Here is a 16,764-nt window from a genome sequence, read left to right on the forward strand (position 1 = left end):
TCAGATTCTAGACTCCTCACTGGCTAATCTGTTTTCAGGTTTGAGACACTTTTTATTTGTTTTGGATCCAGTGGAGAACGTGTATATTTTTAAATTGAATTCTTCAGAATAATGTTTACCTAAAAATGGATTGGCTGAAGTAAAGGTGGAGTGGGGAAAAACAGATTTGTAGAAGTTAGAAAATATTTTCTCACTAATTTTACAAAGGTTAAAATAAAACAAAACGTGAGATTATGCTACCTGATTGGAGGTTTTTAAATACATTTTTAAAAGTTCTTATAAATAGTATTTTTGACAACATCCTATACAGTGGATACGAAGAGTTCAGCACTGCTGTTCTGCTTAACGCACATTAATAAGGAGCCTGCTTCCTACTGAAATCTGATCAAGTATGGACTGATAATAGGTTAATTTTGAAGGCTATGATGAGACAACATTGTCCTCAATGTATTCATGTAGGGTGCATGTGATGGGGCATACAAACCCAACACTGTAGAGCAAGGAGTTAAGGAACATCTCTTGGCTCAGGGAGCCTCACCCAAGCACACCTGCAAAAGTTGCACAAGCTGGAGACAAAACTTATGAAGTTGTTCACCTGATTGGGGATACCAAGTGAGATGCTGACTGATTGAGGAACTAATTTTATGGCACACTAGATGAAGAAGCTATGTGCTCTGTTAAAAGTAAAGATGTTAAGGGTGTCTGTTTACCAGCCCCAGACACATGGATTAGTTGAATGTTTCAACCAAATGCTGAAAAAGATGCTATGGAAATGCATAAAATCAGATCCTCGCCACTGGGACCAGTTGCTTCCATCTCTCTGCTATTTGCCATCGGGGTTTCCAGAGGTGTTCACGGGAGTCTTCCTATTTGAACTGCTGTGTGGGAGACAGCCTCGTGAAATCTTAGACCTCCTACAAGAAGCATGGGAGGAGCAAGGACCAAAGATAACCAATATGGTGCAGCATGTACTCCAGTTACGAGAATAGCTTAAAGGGTTAGGGGATTTTGCAAAGGAAAACTTACTGAAAGCCAAACACAACCAAGAAAGAGGGCCTACAACAAAGGGGCCTGCCTACAAGAATCTAGACCTAGTGACAGAGTACTATTACTGTTGCCAAATTCAGAGTCGAAATTATTAGCCTGGTGGAAGGGGAGCAATTCAAGGTGGTGAAATGCGTGGGGCCAGTTCACTATGAAATCTGACAGCCAGGAAGGAAAAAGGAAATGCAAGTGTACCATGTTAACCTTCTGAAAGCCTGAAAGGCCAAGGAAGGGCTTCTCATAACGCCAGTGACCCCGGGACCCCTAACCGTATTGATGGGAGAAGAGCTTTTACCGGAGCAGAAGGCCCAAATGCAGCAGCTGATTGTCTCCTTCCCAGCAGTATTTTCAACCTTACCAGGATGGACATGCCTGACACATTACCATGAGGATAGAGGATCTACGAGACCCCTCCTATGGAAAATGTGAGATACTGTGTGAGAGGAGCTGCAAGCCATGTTGGACCTAGGGGAGGTGGAAGAGTCTTGCAGTTCATGGAGAAGATAATGGAGTAAATAATCAAGCAATCAATTTGCAAACACCTAGAAGATAAGATAAGTAACTATCAACATGGATTTGTCAAGAACAAATCCTGTCAAACAATGGCTTTTTTTTTTTGACAGAGTAACAAATCTTGTGGGTGGAGAGAAGCGATAGATGTGGTACACCTCTACCCCAATATAATGCGACCCGATATAACATGAATTCGGATAAAACGCAGTAAAGCAGTGCTCTGGGGAGGCAGGACTGAACACTCCGGCAGATCCAAGCAAGTTCAATATAATGCGTTTTCACCTATAACGAAGTAAGATTTTTTGGCTCCCAAGGACAGCATTATATCGGGGTAGAGGTATATATCTTGACTTTAGTAAGGCTTTTGATACTATCTCAAATGGTCTTTTCATAAACAAACTAGGGAAATATAGCCTAGATGGAGCTACTGTAAGCTGGGTGCATAACTGGTTGGAAAACCATTCCCAGAGATTAATCATCAGTAGTTCACAATCCAGCTGGAAGGCCAAATCAAGTAGTGTCCCACAGGATCAGTTCTGGGTCTGGTTCTGTTCAATATCTTCATCAATGATTTAGATAATGGCATACAGAGTACACTTATAAAGTTTGCGGATAATACCAAGCTGAGAGGGGTTACTAGTGCTTTGGAGGATAGAATTAAAATTCGAAATGATCTGGGCGAACTGGAGAACTAGTCAGAAGTAAACAGGATGAAATTCAATAAGAAGAAATGCAAAGTAGTCCACTTAGAAAAGAACTATTAATTGCCCACACACAGAACAGAGTACTGTGGAATGGGATCCGGGGTCATAGTGGATCATGAGCTAAATATGAGTCAACAGTGTAACACTGTTGCAAAAAAAGCTAACATAATTTTGGGATATATTAGCAGGAGCGGTGTAAGCAAGACATAAGAAGTAATTCTTCCACTCTACTCCACATGGATGAGGCCTCAACTGAAGTATTGTGTCCAGTTCTGGGTGCCACATTTCAGGAAAGATGTGGAGAAATTGGAGAAAGTCCAGAGAAGAGCAAAAAAAATGACTGAATGTCTAGAAAACATGACCTCTGAGGAAAGATTGAAAAAATTGGGGTTGTTTAATCTGGAGAAAGAGAAGACTGAAGGTGGCGGTTTGATAATAGTTTTCAAGTACTTAAAAGGTTGTTACAAGGAGAAAGGTGAAAAAATTGTTCTCATTAAACTCCGAGGACAGGACAAGAAGTCCAGTATGTATTGCCCTCCCTAATTGGATTTGAAATGACATTGCCCTTATCCAGTTTTCAGATCACTTCTACATACCTAGATTGCTCACAAGGGGCTGCCATTGGATTAGCACAACAAAAAGCCTGGGTTATTTCCTCTGGACAAAAAGGGAATTGACCAGATCCCTGTGGGCTGGGGCCAATAATGTAGTAGCCATTTGGAATATTCTTAAAGGCCAAGAACATGATAAAAATGGGCCAACTAGAAAAGGCCACTAGCCTTATTTTTAAAGCTCAGCTATCTTAAGTACAGGCTGGAGTTGGTGAGTTACATGTCATTTCCGCCCTTAGTTCTATGACCCAGAAGTTATTGAGAGAGATGGTATTGAATATCAGTGAGGCTGGGAAGGCATTGCAGTGGGATCTAGACCAGACTTGGCCCACTGCCCTTACAGACACATCAGGAACCATCTGATCTATGGTCATGGAAACATACTTGGAAACTTTCTGGATGGAAATGTGGACGTTCACAGTGCTCCTTCCAAGCATATGGACCGGGTAAGGGGGTGTGGGCTCCCACATACCGAATCCTGCCGGGTCCATGAGGAGGATGCATGTGGGACTGAATTATTTACCGAGACATCTGGGAAATTAGACCACCTGGTATACCTAACTGATTTATAGACAGTACCCCTAGAATAACACCTGACATTTTGGATAAGAATAGAGAGTCAATGGACATTTTGGCTGTTAGAACCACCACAGCTCAGTGTATCTATAAACTGAAGCCAGGGGAAGTTGTCACTGTTTATGACAATATTTGCTGAGAGGGTGGAGGTCAAGGAACTACCCTGATGGGACACCCACTTTTTCAAGCTAATGATAGCTGTGTGTATGTTACAGCCACCACATTGCAAGATATACATATACATATACAAAATTGTACAACAGCCCCATTATATTATTCCTATGGGAATGTTATTGTTAGTAGTATTGTTAGTAAGCTTCGGATTATGTTGTTGTTGTTGTTGTAAATAACATAATGATAGTAATACCTTTCATTTTCATGCTAATCATGCATTGTCATTACATCCAATCAAAACCCCTAAGGTTGAAACATCTGATGTAGAATCTGAAATCCACGAATTAATGCAAATAGAGATTTGAAAATATTTGTTGTACTAGAAGTACAAAAGGGGGGAGTGTGGAAGCAGGGAAAGAATTAATAAGGATTTGAAGGGGATTTTAATGCATGTCAGTCAGTTAGCAAGAGTTAGGCTAGCTGTGACCTTAATGACGTGAGATTTATAGAAGCAGGATAGTGTGAGGCAGAGGGAAAGAACTGTGTAAAAAGTTATTACGACCTTGCAACTTGATAACCAAATATGCAGGCTGGCGTCTTTTAGGAGTGAGACAAATAAGATAGCAGAAAGGCTTATGTATAAACAAAATGTATTTGTTGCTTTTTACCGTCTGTATTATTGCTAGAAATTGTCTGTAACAAAAGTATAAAGGCTTGCTGTAATTGTTTACCAGTTGAGAGACCTGTCCGGGACTGGGGCGACCCTGTGTCCTATGGCACTCTCTCCCTCCATTGTAATTATTGGAGAAATAATAAAGTATTTGATTTTGCTGCACCCAAACGAAAAAGCGAGAACTGAGTTTTTCTCCGAGACAGTCCTACACTTCTATGATTCTATTGTGTTGGCCAGGAAAGTAAATGGCATCTCAAGGTTTGACCCCCACGCTATGCAAGCTGCTAGAAAGACTGGGAGGCACCAAATATATCTCCAATCTAGACCCCATGAAGGGCTATTGGCAGATCTGTTTGACCTCATAGTCTTGGGAGAAGACTGCTTTGTCCACCCTATTTGGACTGTACCAAAGTTGAATGATGCCATTTGGTCTCCACAGGGCAGCAGCCACTTTCCAATCATTTACGGACTGAGTGCTGCAGCCACATGGCCAATATGTAGCAGCATACATAGATGACATAGTTATTTACAGCCATAATAGGAAGGTCTACATGTGTCAGGTCACCTCTGTCCTACAGGCTTTCAAGAATGCATGACTTATGGCAAAGCAGGAAGTCACATAGCTTGGCTACACCGTGGGGTGGGGCAAGTTACTGTCACTAATTGATAAGGTGCTGGTCTTAGCAACTTGTCCTATCCTGACAACCAAAAAATGGTGCAAAGCTTTTTGTGCCTAGCGGGCTACTATAGACAATTCATTCCAGACTTTGCCACTATTGCCGCATCCCTCACAGACATTTTGAAGGATGCTAGGCCCAAGAAAGTCATTTGGTCAGAAGACTGTGACAGAGACTTCAGGACTCTAAAAGACCATCTGTGTCAGGAGCTGGTACTGTTTACATAGACTTTGAAAACAGGTTTACATTACAAACAGATACCTCTGGGGTAGGGTTGGGGGCAGTCCTTTCCCAGGAAGTTGAGGGAGATGAGCATCCAGTGCTCTGTATAAGCAGGAAACCATTTCCGAGAGAGAGAGAGAGCCTATTTGGTCATAGAGAAAGAATCTTTGGTGGTGAAATGGGCTGCAGACTCCTTCAGATCTATTGAGAAACCCCTTCTCACATGATGGGCCATGCCCCTCTACACTGTCTGAACCCTGGGAAGGATACCAACCCCAAGATTATGTGGTGGTACCTCTCATTACAACCATATAGTTTTCAGGTACATCACTGCATTGGAAAGAACCACCAGAACACAGATTTCTTTTTACGAGATGGCAGGGACCCAGGATGAAGAACAAGACCCCATGCCCTGTTCTGAGAGGGAGGGTATGCAATGGAGTATACAAACTCCACTCTAAAGAACATTTCTGGGCCCAGGCAGCCCCATCCAGGCACACCTGCACAAGCTGGAGGTAGGGCTTTAAAAAGGGGACCATAGCAGTTCAGTGGCAGATGGTGGAAGGGAGCAGATGGCTGCTCTAAGGGGAAAGTACTGCACAGGAGCTCATTGCCTGGGACCTGACAACACAGACTCGTGCAAACCCACAAAAGATAAGCAGGGAACAGTGTGTGTGGGTCAGAGACTTGATTGTAATGATTTACTCTGGAAAGCTGAAGGAGATTGGGATAGGAAGTTGTTCGGGGGCAACAGCTTAGCACCCCAGATGTTGGGTATAGCTGCCTATCATTGGGTCCTGAGCCCAAGCGTGGAGGAGAGGGTGGGCCCAGGCTCCCCTACCCATTCTGAAAGGACAGTACAACAAGAGCTTTCGCCTCCAGTGAGAGGCCAGCAGGAAAAGATTGTGACTGTTCAAGGGCTCATCCCTCAAAGCCCCAGTGCTAAATGGGAGAACTGGAATCCAGCAAATGTGGGGCATTGAAGGACAGGACTGTGCTTCAATGGGGAGATGTTCTGCTAATTCCCACCTGACCACTAGGCTGCACCAAAGGTGGTTGTGCATCTTCTACAGTTAAATGTTTTATAATCAGATGGTGTGATGCATCAGGGGCTCCTAATATACTTCAGGTTAAGCACACACTTAGGTACCTTGCTGAATTGGAGTATTACAACAGAACAAACCCTGATTCAGGAAACATTTAAGCATGTGCTTATGTCTCATTAACTTTGATAGGATTTAAGCATGTGCTTAATTGCTTCTCTGAATAGGGATGTTTTCCTGGAATGGGAATGATTTTGGATTCAATCATGCAGTTCTCTCAAATAAAACTTTTGTATGAGTCAATAAGAATTTTGCCTGAATAAGGACTTCAGAACTGGGCTCAGAACAAACTTAGAACTTTGTGAAACTTAAGAGACGTAAGTCTTTCTCATACCAAGATCTGCTTTGGAGACCTAAATATTTCCTTTAATAAGATTAATTCTTTTTCCAATTTTTTCTAAAGACCTCCCTCCCCATAATAGAATTGGATGCCTCCTCCCTGCTCCTCCTTGTAGCCTGAGGTGGTTGTGCGTGTCACTGCCCTAGTTTCCCCTTCTCTCAGGCTGCTTGATAATTATACAAAGGCTTGTGTCCAATAATAATGCTTTTTCTTGGAGTCTGGCTTATTAGCATAAAATATACTCAAAATAAAGTCTCTTCCATCCTGTTCTCACACTGGGTACTACCCTCCTCCCTGAGGTCTGTCTTCCTTCCAGAGTTCAAATACTTTTCCGCTCTATTTCCAAGCTGGGCACAGTCCTTCCTCCCTGAGGAACTGTCTTCCTCCTCTCCCAGCATTTCTGGCCTGGAGTTTGGCCTTCTCCACAGGCCTCCTTCCCTGATGGTGGCTTCCCCACTGCTAATTTAAGGCCCTGCATTAGCCTTATTCTGTGCAGTATCTCAAGGCACCTGCCAACACCCATCTGCAGCCTCTTCTCTCTCCAGGCCTCTTCCTGATCTACCCCAGGCCTGCTTGATACACTTGATCCTCCTCATTCTCCTCAGCTGGGGAGAAGAATTGGCTATGGCATGTGGGGGAGAGGGGCTGATCCCGTCTCACCTTAATGGGGCCAGTCACCTTGTGACATCCCAACCAGTAGATTAGAGCTTTCCTTTTAGATTGAGAACTTCCTTGGCAAAATCCTTTCTGTTAGTGGATTTTCAAATTATGAAGATATAAACCATCCCCAAGCAGGTTTTTAAAATGAAAGTCTAGCCCTGCCTTACCACGCTGCTACAGTGAAATGTAGCTTTGATCCTACTTTCTTTTCTAATAAATACTGCATATCGTCTATGTACTGTATTTGAGGAAATAAATATCCTCACTTTGCTTTTTCCTATTACAGTCATAAACCACATCAAAATAAGAGATCCTCAGTGTCTCTGTTTCAAAAGGGAAAGTGCCATAACATATTTTTTTCTTGTGCTAGGTTTAGGCTGAATATGTGCTTTATAGTAATCAGTGCCAGAGTATTTCAAATTATGTGCAACTCCCTCTACACTGTTGACTAAGAAACTCAGAATTAATTTACGTTGCTGTCTTAGTACCCTTATTTTAAATAAAGACTCAGAGCACTGCCTACAAAATTGTCTAAGAAACATTGTTGCTTGCTCTGTTCGATTTTAAATGTTCCTATGTATATTATGCCTCCCAAACTGATTTATATTAAAAATTAGAATAATCTGTTGTGTGCTGCATTTGATAATAGGTGGATTGTTTAATTGTTAAAGGTGAGGTTAGAATAATGCTGTTTCAGAAGGTAAAAAAAAAAGAAAGGCACGAGGTTAAATATTAATTTGAATGTCTACAATAATGGGTACCTACGCTATTTAAGGAAGTCATTATTCCACTGTGTAGTCAACCAGAGTATTGATTAGAATTAATTCACTACAAAAAGTCTCCAATCATTTTTAACATAAGTTTTTCCTCTTTAACAGTACCCTGAAGCTGGTCTTTTTCCGTGGTCAATTTAGCAACAAATTTGCAATTAATCATTTGCTGATTGCAATGAATGGTCTGTCAATAATATGCAGCTTACATTGCTAAAAGGGTTATAGAGAGCTTTATTGTTTTCCTTTTATCTTGGGAACACTTTGTCTAGCTGTGTTTCCTAGAATGGATTTTGAATAGATGTTTTGAAGTAATGCATGCCAGTTTTAAAGAGACACCATGGACTGCTCTGGGGGTATTAATCAAGATATGCCCTAGCTTTCTTTTGGCATTACAGTATTTGGACATCTGTTCTGACTCCTTATTTGTGAAGTAGGACACACTGGCATAAATGAAGGGTTTCATTATCTTAAATGTCATAACATTTGTTTGAATTACTTGGTGTACATTTTAAATACGGAAATTGTAATCTTGGTTTTTTTATAGATTTCATTGTCCTTTCTAAAGACCATAAAAATGGAAGCCTTTTAAAAATTCCTTCCATAATTCAGATGGCATAATTTACAATTTGTACAATAACAGTGAAATTGTTGTGGATGATACTTTAGTAATTTCTAACAATGTAAGTATTTTTCCTGAAAGAAACATAAGAGCCAAAAAAGGTTTCTTATTCCAGTGTCAGTGTTTAGTGACAAATAATGCATGAATGAAAGGCAGTCTTAGCCCATTTTGAGATTTCCCTTTGGGGAATGTTGACATGAAGTCTTCTTTTCAGTTAGTCATTGTAACTTGAACATTTTCATTGTGCTTGTCAGAAAGAAATGTCTGTGTATATTCCATCTTGCACTAAGATGAGTGCCTCAGTAGTGTGCATTTCAATTTGAGGGATCGGAAACACTGCAGAGTAGTGTATGATCATCATGAAACTAGAGAGGTACCTGAACCCTAGGTTCATATCCAGACGTCTCCAGATTGTATAGGTGTTTGGATAGGGCTGGTCTCTAAATTATACTGGCTTTTGTTCTAGAAGTTAATTGATGTATCTAACACTCCAGTAAACAAACATATGACTCCTCTGGATTGTCATTATTAATGCCGATAGTATACCAAATAGTTACAACAATTTAATTGTTCATATACAGTAGTCTAATGGTATGGTTGCCCTCGTATGACTGTGATACTTATGTCTGAATAAAAATGAACATTAACAAAAATTATCTGCACTGTAATTACAAAGATAATTTTATTACCAGCATTGTCAAGCCAAGTGTCTGCTTATTGTGCTGCAAATTTGAGACTACTAGCTTGTCATTTAACATTCATTACATTATTTAACTATCTGAGTTGCTGAGGCAAAACAGTGCTTTACAAACAGGTGCATTTTGATTTGCAAATTTAGAAAATCTAGTAGCATCTTTCAGCCTTGTTCATTTTTTTAAGGTCAAAAGTTCAAGGGTGTTTTGACTAAGCTTATGTTTAGACCAAAAGTTCACTTAGAACTTTTGATTAGATGAATCAAATTAAGTTATTGCAGTTTACAGGGAAAATATATTTTTGCAACTGTCTCTATAATATTTATGTATAAAATACATATTTAGCCCAAATTCAGGAAAACCACCCTATTCTGGGCAGTTTCATCGAACTTAATGCAACTTAAGCATGTGACTCTATTTAAGCATAGGCTTAAATGCTTTGCTGGGTATGGGTGGACCACTGAATTGTTGCACAGCTGTTGAAATCAGCATTTCATGTCAGATTTTCAAAATGGCAGAAGCCTCTAGCTATGCATAAAAATTGTGATATATACACAGATAAATGACCAGTTTAGTATCTAGTCAGCCATTTGTGCATTCAGTCATATGGCCCCAGGCTTCTGGTCTGTTGAAAATCTGTGGTATTTTTAGATTATTAACGTGTGTAGGCACCTAAATATGAATTTAGATACCTATCTTCAGACACCAGTTTGAAAATTCATCTGTATTGGCACTCATCGGTCTCTGGTACGGGCACCATATAATTAGATGTAAAAAGAATGTGTGTGAAGTGGGTTGGAATGGGAATGAAGGGAAGCCTTGGCAAAACATTAGATGGCTTTTTTCTTTCCTTGTCGAGTGTACTTAAGGAACTCAAGCCTAGTCATTGTATTGGCGGTTGTATACAGGGCTGGCTCCGGGCACCAGCGAAGGAAGCAGGTGCCTAGGGCGGCCAATAGAAAGGGGCACAGTCAATCTGTTAGGCGGCATGTCCCGGTCTGCGGTGGCAATTCGGCGGCGGGTCCTTCAGTCCCTTTAGTCCCTCTCTTCCTCTTCGGTGGTGGTAATTCGGCGGCAGCTCAATCGGGTTTTTTTTTTTTTTTTCCTTCACCGACGCTTGGGGCAGCAAAAAAAGCTGGAGCTAGCCCTGGTTGTATACTCTTGATAATTCTTTGGCAATGATTTTAACTTGTACCAAACACCAAACTAATTTGGGTACGATAACTTGATTATCTTATTCACTTGTGGGACAATTCTCATCCCACATGCTAGTCTCAAGTATATCAGCCTTGCACAAGGGACTAATGTGTGGTTTACTGGAATCTTCCCAAAAAACTTGGAGCCAGAAGATTGAATCTGCTACACCAGTGCCCTAAGTGACTACAAAAGCCACAAATTGCTGGAGCAGCCTTGGCCCACTGTGGAGTGTGGTGTAAATGCATAGACAGTAAATAGATGTGGGTTCTTAATTACTTGATCTACTCAAGTTCAGAGACCCCAATGGTCATGCTCTTGTTCCTTTTTAGGCCTGTGCGTAGCTCTTCCACATAACTTATCTCCGTGGCACATGGAGCAGCAGAGCCACCCTCTCTATACATAGCATTCTTCACAATGGTTCTGTTATAATTTGCGTATTTTCCAGTCAGGAGATTGGAGCCAAATTCTGGCTGTAAATTCACACACACAACAAGTATTTCAGACTAACTTAGTCCCTTTGTTGTGACAGTCTCCAGCAGTGAAGTTGCCTTGCAAGGTGTGGAGGTGAGATATAGAATTGGTTTACTCAAGTCACTATATGTTTTTCTTTAGAAACTGATGCCAAAGAGAGCAATTTAAATAGATTCTAATGTTGTCCCTTTACAATACTTAGTTATTAGCCAGTTGGAGACTGCGAAGGTAAATTGATATCCTTTTAAGAAACATTCAGATAATAACCTGTGACTTATTGCTTTTATGCCACATAATAGAATCTGTCTGCAGAATAAATAGAAATATTTAACCTCAAAACCTTTTAATGTCAAAAGTTTCCAAAAATATGTGCTGTATAGTTCTGTATTCTATACACTGTGTAGATACTGCCTGTAAAAAAATTTGCATAACTAAATTATTTATTCAAACCAGATATAAAGAGAGATGGTTATGTTTCTGAAGGGAAATGTGTGTGACTCATTGCTAGAGAATTTGACTATACAGATCACAAAGTGCAAGTAACATATCTATTATTATTGGTGCTCTTGACTTGGTAGCAATATTGCTAGCTGTAACCTGTTGCCATTTATCCAGATACCAACCTATTTCAATTATTTTTAATATGCTTTACATCTTTTGGAAATCGAGGACTTGGATTTCATACTGAGGGTCTTTTTCTGTCCCTGAATGCTCTATGTAATGAAATCTAATTACATTAATTTAAAAAAAAATTCAATCCCATTTTTCAAATAGCCATTTCTGCACTGGCTATCTTTACTGAAAAGGAATTGATATGAAGTATCTTCCATGTGTACCATATGTTAAAGAATTAACCTTAGAGATGTGAAAAATATTTCATATAATTTTCAACCCATACCTTTATGGAAGTGCCAGTTATGGATTTATGGTATTTGGTTCATCTGAGTTTTGCACTTAAAACAAAGATTTTGTTACATATCAAAAAGACAGTGTCCTCCTCAAAACTAGTTTCAGGAACAATGGGAGTGAAGCCCAGATGACATCAGGATGAAGGGGGCCCTGTAAGATGTTAGGGGCCACCATCTTCTTTGAGAGTAGTTTGGTTTCACTCCCATTGTTCCTAATGGGAAGCAGTGGCCATTTTGAAAGATGGCAAAGATGAGGACATTTGTGGCTTCAATCCCCATTGAGCATAACAGAAGATGGCATACATTTTGAAAGAGAGTAGGTCTTCAGAAGATTCTGTGTTAGATGCTCATTTTTCTTCAGCCCCTGTTGAAGCAGAAGCTTTCAGTTATGAAGAATAATGATAAAAATTACCATTAATCCCCAATATGGTGTTTTGAAATCTACTTGTTGCAATAGATTTACTGAACACTCAGAGGATGGTTTGAAGGGGAGTTTGAGGCACTCAAGCAATCTTAACTCCACCCTATAGTGACATGATGAAAAAAGGAAAAAATCAAATGTGTTTTTAAAATGTTTTTATTTAAGCTAGGAATACACACTAAAATAATAATTGCATGGTTATGGAGTCATTACAGTTTGAGGTTTTCTTTTCAAGTTTCATTTTAACACTGGATTCCCTGGGTTTGTAACTTTTTTGGGGGATATTTACAACATCCTGTAATATTTTTACTCTTAAATTGTTTATATAGTCAGCCTTAATTGCAGTTTAATATAGTTTGTATCAGGGAATTATACAAAGTTCCCTATTCTATCCTGTCTTTAAGACAAAATGGATGATTGGCTCGCCAATCACCAGTCCATTAGAGCAGATGGTGGGAAAGGCAAAGAGCAGTATCAAGATTGTTAATCAGAGCAGCTCAGTTAAACAATGATGATCAGAGCAGTCATATAAGGTCTTAGTAACATTCCTAAGTAAAGAGGCTTGAAATGCAAGGGGAGGGCCTGCAGAAGTGAGAGGAGTGAGTCAAGAGGAAAGGAAGAAGGCCTATATCTAAGGCTATGACTACACTACAGCCTATGTTGGCAAAACTTGTGTCGCTCCAGGGTGTGAATATTCCCCCCAGCGACCTATGTTACACTGTGGCGGGAGAGTTCCTTCTACTGACATAGCTTATGCTGCTCGCAGAGGTGGTGTATTTATACCAATGCGAGAGCTCTCTCCCATCGGCATAGAACGTCTTCACCACACGCACTGCAGCGGTGCAGCTGTATCGGCACAGCTACGCCGCTGCGGTGCTGTACGTGTAGACATACCCTAATACTGAAGGTCTGGCGAATTAGGAATAATAGCATACAAGACAAAGATGCAGTGGAGCAAAAAGAAAGGCCTAGGTCAAAATGAAGGCAGAGTGGTCTAGGTATAGGTCGAATTTTGAGCTGTGTAGTAAGAGAGCAAGCAAGGGTCATTGTACAAAAAGAAAGACAGAGCCTAAGAGCAAAGGAGAGATTAAAGGGTGGTGAAGAAGAGAGAGGGGTTTGGAAGCCTGAAGTGAAGCTGAGGGGTAAGAGATCATCGGTATTTGAAACATCTAACAACCACCCCTAATTTCGGAGTGTAATTTTTTTAGTGAACTACACAATGCAAAATTTAAGAATTGTGGGAACTTTCTTTTATATTAAGATTTGTACGTTGTAACAGTTGTTGGTTCAGGATGAGATGACCTGATTATACTAGAGATAATATTACAACATAAAATATTTGAATTTCAAATGGAAAAAAACACTGTATGAGGGAACCAGTGACTGATTTGCCATCTTTTCCAATTAAGAGAAAAATATCCTTTCAGACAGTAAATCAATAAGAGATGTCCCAGTGGTTTGCATAGTTCTTATACAAATATATATCTACTATGGAAACAAGTTGATAACATACATATGCATAAAAAAAAATGGGCTGTGTTGCCAAGACTCTGACTAACAAGTGCAGTGAAATTTCTAAGGAGAAGTCAGGTAAGAGTTTGACTCCATCCCTATCAAAGAAATAAGTATATAGAATTTATGAAAATGTAGGGTATAATTTACGAAAGACATTTCAATGTCAATTTTACCCAAGGTGATGAAAAATATCAGTCTTTCTTTGTCAGAAAAGGCTTGTACGCACTTTTTTTTTAAATTTCAAAATATTAAAATATGCTGTTCATTCAAGTGTCAACTTTATTATTATTTTTGAACATTTATATTATGATAGTACATGAAGGCCACAACCAGGCTGAGCCCATTGTGATACACATTGTACAAACACATAGTAAATGACAGTTCTCACAATTGTTTTTATTTTCTGTGAGTTGTTTCACAGTATAGTAAAACTGTGCTAACTAATGGAACTTATTGGAGGGCCACCCACTTCCCCTCCCAATTTGATGTTCAGTACTACCTAGAACCATGCGTGAAGTGCTGGATGCTTGCTTCAAACCAGGTTGAATCTGAAGCTGCTTATCTGCTTTTTTACTTATATGAACCATTGCTGTATGTGCTAGAAAATCATCTGCAGTAACAGTAGTGTATATTGCATTGTATTGATTACACTGATTTCCAATTTAGGCAATGACCTTGACTGAGTTCTGCTCAGTCACTATAAAATATTTTCTGCCAATTTCAGAGCAGTTCCCCATCAGCAGTTATCAGAAACACCTGAAAATGTTTACCGCACAGATATGTTGTGTATTAAATAAAGATCTCTGAGCAATGTATGGTGATGATATCATAGTTCCTTAGTCTTTATTTGGCCATACTAGCTGACTAGCATGTGATCACTGCTCTACTCTTCTCTTTGCTGACCATGTAATCACTCAGCATGGCAGTCTGGGTCCAGCAAATTCATTTGCACAGACAATTCAGTTCTATAGTAAGTTGTGCTGTTGTGAAGATTCACATGCATGTCTTCCTGTTGCCTTTAGATCACTGCACATAGGCAGGACATCAAATATTGCACAAATACCTCCTTTCCTGAAAAATGGATTTCACTTTGTGGCTTTGGGAAATGTTCCAGTTCCTTGTTACTCAAACATAAAGCCAGGGATTCAACAAAAAAGCTATCCCTAAATATGAGCCTTAAGCATGTGTTGTTGGTTCTGACTTCCAAATACACATTTCTTTGTTCATCCATCATTCATAAATAACTAGGTGAATATATAAATTTCATTTTGGTATTAGAGATATTACCTATGCTTAAAATATGCACTACCACTCAAATCAATTATATCTCTAGAAACAGAATTAACTTCTTAGGTGTGTCCATCTAAGTGTGTATTGTGCAAAGAATATAATTGACACTAGGAATAGCATTATCCAAGCACTCCTAAATTTGTCCTAGAAGAACAGGGACACACAAGATTATTAATCAAAGAAAGATTCCAGCAATTTTTGACTTAAAAATAAATATCATTATTATGGTTTAGTTTGTCAAGTTCAGTTTCACTAAAACCATTCACTAAGCTTTACTGGTTGAATAGCTTATATAATATAAATTGTTCCATTTCATTAGCTCATTTAAGATGTGGGAATTGTATGTCTAAGAGATTTTCTGCTCCTTAGGAAATATGCAAGTATAGTAGAATTTATAAATAGCAACTGTGATAAGAGGATCCCTTTATCTAAAAATGAAATTTTATTCTGAATTCACCAAAGCAAATCTCTCTTACTTATGCTTTCTGTGATTTTGTGTATCTAGACTACTCCACATTAACAACTGAGTTGATATGAGCAAACTTCATTGCTCAGGTTAGATTTTCATTCTGATCCCAAAGATTACAGGTTACTGAATTACCCCTTAAACTTCCTAGCCCTGTAGATCCATTTAGCCTTAATTAAAGAAGCATCTTAGAAAAATAATCAGCCTGTTTGCATCCAAAGAAGGTGCATATCAGTCTAGTGGTTGTTTATTAGCATAAAATATTATTTAATAGAGATTTTAATCACAGCAAGCTTATAGACAGACATATTAAATGCATTAATCTTTCTATAAGGTTATTCTGAATGTATAAGGTTACTCCTCTGAAAAGACTGCTTCAGATTGCTTTCCGGTAATGCTAATACCCATTAAAAAGATGAATATATATGTGTGTAAGTCAATCATAAGGTATTAAAGAGGTATAGCAACTTAAGCTTCTTTTCTTCTTGGCAGGTCACTTTGAGAAATGTCCCAGTTCAATTAAAATATTTTTTTCCATTTCCTAAGAGCAGATACAGATGTGTTCTGTCCTGTCTCTATCTCATCTTCACTGTCAGGGTTTAAAACAAACCTGAGCAAGAAGTGACTAAGGATTGTCCAGCCATTTAAAATCTTAGTGTGGGGATTAGTGTATGGTTAGTGTCTCTTAAAGAAGAACAAGGGGCTTCCATTCTTTTAGACGTGTATTTTGAGGTTATTACCTCAGATGTAGTAGAACAATTCATGTTCTTTGTTAAAGCCAGGATTAACTAGGAGTTATGTTGCTCAGGTATTTATCAGTTACTTCATCTCTGCTTCCAAAATACCAAGGTAGCATAGGCAGTGATTAGGCAGTAAATTGGAGAAAAAAACTATGATACAGTATTTTCAGGTTACATGGGTGACATTGTCTATGAAAAGAGAGATGCAGAGAAAAGACATCATTATTCTGGGCAACTATCTTAATATAATGTGTAGATGACTATAAAACAAACAACATATGTTAAACAGGAAGTAGTAGACTTTGGATTATTAGCATCCTATTACTGAAGACTTTTTAATGATATTCTCAAAGCATCATACAGTAAATCAATTAATTAGTTAGAATAACTCTTGATAATAAAAGTTTGATATTCAGCATCATCTGCAGTGGAGTT

At 39.1% G+C, this 16,764-nt stretch overlaps 1 protein-coding gene across 2 annotated transcripts in view; it reads left to right on the plus strand.

Annotated features, from left to right (window-relative positions):
• DGKB (diacylglycerol kinase beta) overlaps positions 1–16,764 on the plus strand; it is a 534,249-nt gene that overhangs the window by 325,156 nt on the left and 192,329 nt on the right. The gene's annotated exons all lie outside the window — the stretch shown is intronic.

The sequence above is a fragment of the Mauremys mutica genome, chromosome 2, assembly GCF_020497125.1.
Source record: "Mauremys mutica isolate MM-2020 ecotype Southern chromosome 2, ASM2049712v1, whole genome shotgun sequence".
NCBI classification, from domain to species: domain Eukaryota; kingdom Metazoa; phylum Chordata; order Testudines; family Geoemydidae; genus Mauremys; species Mauremys mutica.